At 34.7% G+C, this 10,336-nt stretch overlaps 1 long non-coding RNA gene across 1 annotated transcript; it reads left to right on the top strand.

Annotated features, from left to right (window-relative positions):
• Positions 1-5,432: 5,432 nt before the first annotated feature.
• On the top strand, positions 5,433-10,073 carry LOC145602890 (uncharacterized). Its single transcript, XR_014104638.1, has 3 exons — positions 5,433-5,682; positions 7,925-8,008; positions 8,507-10,073. It is a non-coding gene; the product is annotated as an uncharacterized LOC145602890 (long non-coding RNA).
• The last annotated feature ends 263 nt before the right edge of the window (positions 10,074-10,336 follow it).

Here is a 10,336-nt window from a genome sequence, read left to right as displayed (position 1 = left end):
GAGAGACTACCCTAAAGTATTTGGGAGCTATTCATTTGAAGAATGGAGTGGCTGATCCCCATTTTGAGGTACACAATTTTCTTATGATTAAGAGAAGGTTTTGCGTAGAACGGACTCACGTGAGTCCAGTTTATAACCTTCAAACACACCACCTCCATTTTCTCTCTCCTCCATTTTTACAATCCTTCATTCATCACAACAGTAGCAGATATAAAAGAGCGATAATTTGCGATTGCAACTTCTTGCATCTGCCGCTGACCGCAACTTCCTGCATCTAATAGAATCATCTAGTTGTTCCGGGCAAATCAGAAAAGTTGGCACCAGATATTCTCAATATTAACCAAGAATAATTCTTTTAATTATCAAAAATCAATCTGCCAAATTTCTCCAACCAAACCTTAATTCTCATTCTAAATTATGGTTATTGGCATAGGATGAAGGAAACTTCATTTTCACAAACAAAATTTAATGCCAGCAGCAAGTCGAAATGGAGAATTTGAGAGAATCTGACATTGTGAAGACGATCGAGGGTAAAGATAATGATGTCTAGTGTAGTACTCTGTAAAGATATATAAAAGAGAGGAGCTCCAACAATAGTTTATATGCCTGACCAATTTTATCTAATATCTAACCAATATTATCTAATACCTTATCAATATTATCTAATTTCTAATATTTATCATCTAATACCTGACCAATATTATCTAACTTCTGACACTTGATATCTAATTTCTGATACTTATTGTCTAATATCTTACCAATATTATCTAATTTCTGATGCTTATTATCTAATACCTGACCCTTGTTATCTAATTTCTGACCATTATTATCTAATATCTAACCATTATTATTTAATTTCTAACAATTAAATTTTTTTTAGGTATGATTGGACTCACGTGAGTCCGTTCTACACAATATTTTTCCTATGATTAATGATTGATTAATACTACTATGGGAATTAAATATATTATTTAATACTCGGTATTAATTAGGCAAACTATTAATGAAGTTATGCTGATTAATTATGAATAGGTTGTGAAACAAGCATTACTTAGAACAGTTGAAGAAGCAACCGGTGACAAGTGGAATGAAGAATTGAAATGTGCTTGGAGTGTTGCCTATGATGAGCTAGCTGCAGCCATCCTCTTTCTTTTTGTTTTCTGTTTAGAATGGAAAACACAAAACTGTTACACTATTCTTTGTTCCCTGCATCTACTAAATTAAATTAGGGAAAAATCGGAAAATTGAATCCAAAGAATTGTACCTCATATACCTGCACAAATTAAAGAACACTAAGCAAAATGGTACTAAATCTACTACTTACTACTAAGCCACAAAATCTAGTTTTAGGATTTTACTTGAAGTAATAGATAATTATAAAAACCCGTTTCTGGAACTAATTAGAAAAAAAATGTTGTGTTAAAAATATCCTTAGTTAGGAGATTAGTTTAACCAATTTTCTACCTAATTTGCATATTAATCTCTATTAGTTGACATATTACGTGAGATGTCAACTTGTTAGTGCCGTGCAATATTAAGTGTGGTCAACAAAATTAATCTAATCAATCAATAAATTAATCTAATTTATTGATATTAACTTCGTAATGCATTTTTAAAAGAATTTATTAATTTAGAAATTAATCTAATTTATTGATATTAGTTGAAAATTAATCTAAATTTATTGATATTATAATACAAAAATTAAAAAATCAATTTTTAATTCTATTAGTCTTTTAATATGTCATTAATCTCAATCAGTTGACATCATTCTTCCCTGATAAACCTCTCGATTATGTTGTGTTAACAATATCCTTAGTACACATTTTTAATTAGTTCCTATATCCTTTATGAACTAATTAGAAAAAGACTTTTATATTTTTCAAATAATATCGTAAATACAAAATATTATACTTTTGAGATTAAAAATTTTATCTAATATTTTAAAACTAATATAATAACAATTTTAATCACATAAATTTGAAAAATATTTTTTAAAAAAATACTAACAAACCGTGCATCGCACGGGCTTCATCTAGTTTCTTCTATAACCCAATAATAATATGATTTTCCGAGTTTCTCAAAAAAGGGCTTCATCTAGTTTCTTCTATAACCCAATAATAATATGATTTTGAGAGTTTCTCAAAATCAAAAAAAAAAAAAAAATTGTTTAATGCTGGAAATCAAGATAAGTTTATATGAGGTGTACTTTTCTTTCTTTAACAACAGAATTAGTTTTTTGTTTTTTTTTCTTTTTCTTTTTAAAAGGTTGGTGTAATGTTGTTAATTGCTTTGAGTTTATTAATGAAATGCTGGAATTGGATCAAACACCTTGTTTGGGTAATCCAAAAAATTTAGAATTGGAATTGGCCCAATTCCAACCCACTTAAACTTAAGTTTATTTTTCATAATTTGAATTCCATCAAAAAAGTCTGTCATTTGAAATCCAAAAAAGTAACGACAATGCATCTTTCTCTCTCCCCGTGCTTTCTCTCTCTTCTCATGAGCTTTCTCTCTTCTCGTTCGCTCTCATTGCTCGTTTGCTAGGAATTTGTGCGAAACCACATCTCTCTACAAGGGTTGTTCAATTTGTTTAGCTTGAATTTGTTGTGTTATTGGTTAATTTCTGAGAAATTTAGGTTTTATTTTCTATAATCTTAGGTTTAATTGTGTTGGATCTTCTTGGTAATTCTCTGATTTTCCTTCAGATTTTATTTTTTTCCTTTGAATTGGCCTAACTTTCCTCCAAATTGGCCCAAATTTCTTTCTATAATGTATTTTTTTCCAATTGATTTCGAAGTTTGTTTCAAAAAAAAAAAAAAAATGATTTCGAAGTTATATGCATGCTTTGATTGATCTGTAAATTTTTTATCTAATGATGATTTGGTAGGTTTATTTCATTCTTGATAGTTTCTAAATTTGTGTAAGATTATCTTTAAACCCTAAAATCCTTAATTAATTGTTGAAATCAATTGTTTACTGCAAAGAAAGGAGCAATTTTGTTCTAGACATGTTGCTGCTAGTAAGCTAATAGTGTAATTTCCAAGGAGTCTAAATTCCAAAGGACAAGACAAAGTGTTGTGAATAGGTTTGTAAAACAATAGATTCGATGAGTTCAATATGATTAAAAGATGTATCGAATTAGCAGAGTTAGTCTAAATTTTATATGTAATGATGAATTGATGATGATTAGTAGATTTGTTTAAGTGTGAGTGAACTTGAATTACAACTTTGATGTAAGTATGTTGTATTTTTGTGGTGATTTTATTAGCAGAATTTGCCTTTGTTTGAAATTCTGGATTTGAAATACATTGTATTACCAAACATCTTATTAGCATTTGAAATTCCAAATTCCAAATTCATAATTTCCCAAACAAATGACTTGGAATTGAATTCTAGCAATTGAAATTCTGGAATTGAATTTCACTATTTGAAATGAAATAAGAGTATCCAAACGCAACCTGAAGGTTATTAATAATTAAGAGAAGACAAAATTATCTTGATTCTACTTTTTCAAGCACTCAACCATAATTGGAATTACAAGTTGCAATAGTAAGTTACGGAGTACTCCCTCCGTCCTTAAATTACATTCCTCTTTCTCTCTATTATGTGAGGAATTAATGCTAGAAAGAGGAATGTAATTTAGGGACGGAGGGAGTATTAAAGATTGAGTTACTGAAAAATTTGTTCAATCAATAAAATGCTTGATTAACCGATAGCTGGCGTCTAATTAGATTGACTACATACAGTATTTTTTATTTATTTATTTATTTTTCCGAAAGCAGATTGACTACATATTTGTTTCATTTTTAAAAATTATTTTTTTATTATATATTTTACAAGTATTAAAATTGCATTTTATTTAATAAGGGCCCAATATTCAAGAATTGAACAGGGCCCCTAAAATATTTGGGACGACCCTAACTAAAACCACCGCCCGACCACCACATGCCCATTAACACCATCGCGTGACCACCGCACGACCTTTAGAGCCTCCATTGCACCACATACATCACGACAATCAGCACCACCGCACAGCTATGAACACCATTTCACGAGAAAATTCCTTTCCCTAAGGGGCTGATATGAACCCACATCACTTCCTTTGCAACTAGGGTGTCTTTTGTTAGGCCGTTCGACCAATTTATAGGTGCCAAGGTGGTCCATAGTCGGCACAGCCATGGGAGGGGAGGAGAGAGAAGTAAATTTTGGTAGTGGAGGAAGAAGAAGATGGTATAGTACTTGTATTTTGGGGGAAAAAATGGTGATATTAACATAGTTTGTTAATATAGGATATCAATTGGGTTTGCCTAGCGTTAAACAATAAAAAAAAAAAAACAATTCCAATTGATAATAAACATTTCAAAAAATGTAGGAGAACTTTAAAATTGGTTCATTTTGAGTTTTGGACCTCGTAAATTAGTAGCATTCAAATCTTATCCTGTTATGATCGATGTGGTTTTAAATTATATATTCCAGTCTTCAAGTTGATTTTGGAACAAGAACAACCCTACGTCCACAAGCTAGACACCATATATACGATGCTAGGATTGTATTTCAAAATTCTGCACATGGGGGCATGTTGGTTATTGCCCGTACGACTGCACGAGTATAGCTCAGACTCAGAAGGCCATGTTTGTTGGTTAAGAATTTTAGTTGTCAAATGGAGATTTTTTTATTTTTTTATTTGAATTTGTCAAATGGAGATGTTGTTGTATTTATATTAATGTAAACTTTCCATATGTGTAAAATGAAATATATTTAGTGATAAGCAAACACAAATAAAATGATCTAATTCAACCACTTTTAAAATAACAAAATATTGGCTTATATAAGTGATCATCTAACTCAAAATTCAAATTAGCTTGATACTTATTATTATTATTATTATTATTATTATTATTATTTTATTTTTTTTGGTTTTAAAATCATGGAGGTAGTAGTGTCAATTTTACAATTAAAATGGATAAAAAGTAGCGATTTTCCCTTAAAACTACTACTCCATCGTTTGCGAGAATCGAAATATGTGCAAGATCTAGTACTTCAAGTAGCAATTTTGCCCCATGATAAACGAAACTTGTGAATCACGGAAATTAAATGGTGCGGCATCTCAAAAAAACGACTTTTGTGTTTCTTGAAGGTGGAATATTATATACTAGTATAAGAAGTCCTATACAAATTGAATTGATGAAACCCTGCAATAACCATGCTCAAAAACGTACTTAAATCAATGGTTTGATTTGAATATAATTTTTATTAATCATGTTTGAATTTGACTCATCTTATCAAGGACCCTACTTAAAGCACAACTCAATAGTTATTCGTTCTTACGGGATCGAAAATTGCCCGCATATTTCTTGTTTGATCAAACACAATATGGACCCAAATTTGGCTTACATTTGTATCTAACCTAAACCAATATTATATTAATTCAATTGGAGGGCTTGATGACTCATTGATTCAATCGGAGAAACCGAATTAGGCAATTACGTAGTATTTAAGAGCGGAGGGAGAATTAATCAATCCGGTTAGCTAAAGTCTAAAGATGATCACTTTCTCGAGTCCTCTCTCACTCTCTCTCATTCTCTCTGTATCTTCCAAAGTCTTTCTTCGACTAATCAGTAGCGAGAAGCCGGGAACGATTAGCAATCCACAATCTGTTCTTCCTAATCAATTTATATTTAGGTAATCTCGTTCCCTTAAATTTCAAAACTTTTTTGACTGGTTGTTCATCAATTTCACACAAAGATTGAAATCGTTTGTATAATTCATGGGCAATTTTGAACCTTTAATGTCAATTGTTTTGTTTCAATTTTGTGTTTCGCTATCTCTTCCAATTTTAAAGCTTAAATCAGAAATCAAACAAATCCCAATTCAATTCGCAATCTAGGTTAATATGTCACTACTTCCAGTAGATGTTATCATTGATATTCTGCTTAAGTTGCTGGCAAAATCTTTGCTACGCTTTAAGAGTGTGTGCAAATTTTGATATGATATTATCAATGACCCTAATTTCATTGGATCCCATTTTCAGCAATCCAATAATCTGCATATAGTTTAGGAAATTTTCACATTTGCTACCACTAAAAACACCACGTTTCACATTTGCTACCTGTTTAAAATTTTTTTTTTATTTTACTACCACCTAAAATAGTGTTTATTAAAAATCACTACCACATGCCTTTTTCTGTTACTATTTCCGTTAGTGGGCCCACTCCACCGTTAGCCACCCCTCCAACCACCTTGCAGCCACCCCTCCTCCTCACTGCCATCCCTCACCTCCCCCTCTCCCTGCCGGCGCCGGCGCCGCCGCGCGAACCCACCCCCTCCCTTTCCCCCACCAATTCCCTTTCCCCGTTCTTGAGCTCCGACCCCCACCCCGAACGAAAACCACCCCCTTTCCCCTTCCCTCCACCGGAAATCGGCCCCCCACCCCTGATTCCCCCACCAAAATCGACCCCCCTCCCCTTCCCTTACCCTTTTCGGCCATCCCTAACCCTAAACCACCACCCCAAAACCACCACAAACGAAACCCTAAATTCGTTTGTGGTGGTTTTAGGGTGGTGGTTTAGGGTTAGGGACAGTCGAAAAGGGTAGGGGAAGGGGAGGGGGGTCGATTTCGGTGGGGGAATCAGGGGAGGGGGGCCGATTTCCGGTGGAGGGAAGGGGAAAGGGGGTGGCGGTGGTGTTGGTATGGGTTTTGGGGGTTACGGTGGCGGTGGTTTGGGGGTGTCGGCTATGCAATTTTGGGTGGGGAAAAGGGAGGGGGGGAGGTCGCCGGCGCCGGCCGAATCTTTAGGCGCCGGCCGCCGGAAGGGGGGAGGGGGAGGGTGGCAGATTAGGGGAGGGGGTGGGTGGGGTTGCTGGTTTTTTTTTTATTTTTTTAAAATCTTTTTAATTTTTGTTTTTTTTTAATAAACTTAACGGAAATCCTAACGGATTCCGTTAAGTGGTAGTGATTTTTAACAAAGTCTGATTTAGGTGGTAGCAAAGTAAAAAAAAAATTTAAACAGGTAGCAAATGTGAAGCGAGGCGTTTTAGGTGGTAGCAAATGTGAAAATTTCCTATAGTTTATTGGAACATTGCTTGTAAGTTGAGTGATTTCTACACATTTGATAATACCATTGAACTTGATTACCCTTTTAATAATCTGGGTGATTTTGATGTCAAGGGATCGTGCCGCGGCTTACTTTGCTTCACCATGTCCTCTTACCCCTTCAAGGTTATCTTGTACAACCCTACTACACAAAAACACAAACTCCTCCCAATTTTGCCACAAATATCTATTTTCGGTTGCAAGGGTAATAAGTACCTTGGGTTTGGTTATGATCATGTGTTGGATGACTACAAGTGTGTGACGATTCTTCAGCATAAATCAGATGATGTAGTGGGTTCTTTCGAAAGTCAAGTAATGGTTTATAGCTTGAGGGCGGATTCCTGGAGACGGGGGGCTCAGGATGTTCCTTATTACTTTGATTGCCCCTTTAGTTATTGGGTCTATTTAGAGGGAATTTTGCATTGGTCCGTTGATGATATTAATAGAATGCCTCTCCATGTAGTTAGTTTCAATCTCAATGATGAAAGTTTTAGCTCCGTGCCACTGCCTAACTTTGATCCAAAGCGGTATTTGATTGCTCACATAGGGGGTCTTGATGACTGTCTGTGTGTTATGGTGAATTATGTTGAATATTGTGACGTATGGATTATGAAAGAGTATAACAGACCCGCAACTTGGACTAAGATGTTTAGCTTACCGAGAGAACTGGTGATTGGGGGGTTTAGGCCTCTTTCTTTCTCATTGAGTAGAAAGAAATTGTTTTTGACCTATGACTCATGTGCTCTTGCTTCTTTGGACATGGGTACTTCGGAGATTACTATAGTTAAATTCCCAGGTTTCCCTAGAGTTTTATATGCGCATTTGTGTCAGGAGAACCTCCATATGTTCAAGGGGCACACAGCAAAAACGTAAAAAGAACAGCGAAAGGCAAAGGTTGATGAGGAGAACACAGAGGTATGCAAGAATGTAGCTTTATGCATTCATTAGCTTTCTGCAATCTCAATTATCTTTGTTTTACTCTGAACAGAAGTAAGAAGGGAACTGCACATCATTGTTTGTAGCAAATCTTGCTTTTGGTACTTTCATATGTGCCCTTTTATATCTTGATTCATATTTATAAGATCTTGTAATCATTAGGTACAGACAAATGCAATCAACCTTGGAGTTTGGTAGTGTCTTAGTGTTCGTAGAATTTTTATCGCATATGAGTGTTAGGATCTCAATTTGATTATACAATTCTTAATTTGACAATCCAATTTTTCAATGCTAAGATGAACATTAGATTAGTTTCATTTATACACTAACGTCTCTAAGAAATTCATAGTATTTTGATTTTTTTATTTTTTATTTAAAGCTATGATTGAAATTTTAGTACTTTTGAACTTTGACTAAGATGATTTTATGAAAGATTTATAATTCATTTGTCACTTTTATCCTTTTGCTTTTATGTAGGATTTTACAACACAATCATTCCATGGTAAAATCAGTCATGGGCAAGTGATGCTGCTGACCAAATATAGAATCTTAAAGCTCATTGTATGTCTACATTCCAGTATTAGAGGTACAAGTTTAATATAATGGTTTGTTTTTTTCACCATGATTCACTTTAGAGAACCAACTATATAATTTGTCTAATATGTTTATTTCTGTTTGTTCTGTTATATAGATAGTTTTGTTTAGAAATGAAAATGCTTGTGATTTTTATATATTTTTTTTATTTTTTATTTATTTACATTGGTTTCAAAGCCTTTGTCTATATGACTATGTATTAGAACCCAAAAGATGCAATTACTTATGCCGCCTCTTTAGCAACTGTATGTATTTTTATTTGGCCCTTGTAACCATAGTAGATGATTACATGGTGATGGTTTTCTCAATTAGCTAGCGTTAGTTTGTAAGATTTGTAATCACCTTTGGTTATCAATGTCTTCGCAAAGAGAATGACATAGTTAAATTGGCAGCGTTGTTTCATATGAAGTATTAGATAAGCACAATAGTCTTATTATTGATGAAGTAGGCTATGCTTAATTTCTGAAGTAAGGATTGAAGGAGTTATGTCTTCCCTAAGTGCAATTACTAAATATATCAAGGAATCACGATTATGGAGATAATTAGTTCTTTCTATAGGGGCGTCAATGTTTGTTACTAGATATGACAATTAATCTTTGGGCTAGTTAAATGGCCCAAAGTCTTATAGAATGGATCCCACAAGGTCACACACAAGAGTATTGGGTTAAACAAGTTAGAGGCCCATTATTGGGCCTCATGAGTTTATGACATGCCATATTGATAGCTGGGCTTGGGTAGTTAGAAGAGTCTAATAGGTTTTGGGCTTGGCATGGATTTATTTCTAGATATGATCTATAAATATAATTCATGTCTAGGGTTGCATTACACATCAATTAAAAGTTAATTGAATCAAGCAACAAAAGTCCCAAAAACCCTAATTCTCTCTCTCCACTCGGCCCTCTCTCTCTCCTCCCTGTTTGTACGACCCTCCCTTAGGTGGCGCGTGTGGTGGTCTCGTGGATGGTTCGTGGTGTGTTCGTGACTCTTATCTCCGTAGAAGGTTGATTGAAGTGTTCGGTCATGACTAACTAGCATTAGTGGAGGTTTAATCCGTGCTCGTGGACTTAGTAGAGGAATCACACGTGGGGTTCTTTGTCTCCCTTGTTCTTACTCGATCACTAGTGGAATCACGCTTCAAAGGTATAAATTCTTGCTCTTTATGTGTTATGCATGAGATCCAATGAAATTAGGGTCATTGATAATATCATACCATAATTTGAGCTTGGCATGGATTTATTTCTAGATATGATCGATAAATATAATTCATGTCTAGGGTTGCATTACATATCAATTAACAGTTAATTGAATCAAGCAACAAAAGTCCCAAAACCCTAATTCTCTATCTCTCCACTCGGCCCTCTCTCTCTCCTCCCTGTTCGTACGACCCTCCCCTAGGTGGCGCGTGTGGTGGTCTCGTGGGTGGTTCGTGGTGTGTTCGTGACTCTTATCTCCGTAGTGAAGGAGTTATGTCTTCGATAAGTGCAATTACTAGATATATCAAGGATCACTATTATGGAGATAATAAGTTCATTCTATTGGGGCGTCATCCTCTATTGCTAGACTATGAGAGATGATCTTTGGGCTAGTCAAATGGTCCAAAGCCCTTTAGAATGGATTCTATATTGGTCACACACAAGGGTATTGGGTTAAGCAAGTAAGAGGCCCATTAATGGGCCTCATGAGCAATTAACTAATCATGAATTGGATTGGGCT

The sequence above is a fragment of the Chenopodium album genome, chromosome 21 (genome assembly GCF_948465745.1).
Source record: "Chenopodium album chromosome 21, dcCheAlbu1.1, whole genome shotgun sequence".
Taxonomy (NCBI): Eukaryota; Viridiplantae; Streptophyta; class Magnoliopsida; order Caryophyllales; family Amaranthaceae; genus Chenopodium; species Chenopodium album.
This window is presented reverse-complemented; position numbering and strand designations above follow the sequence as displayed.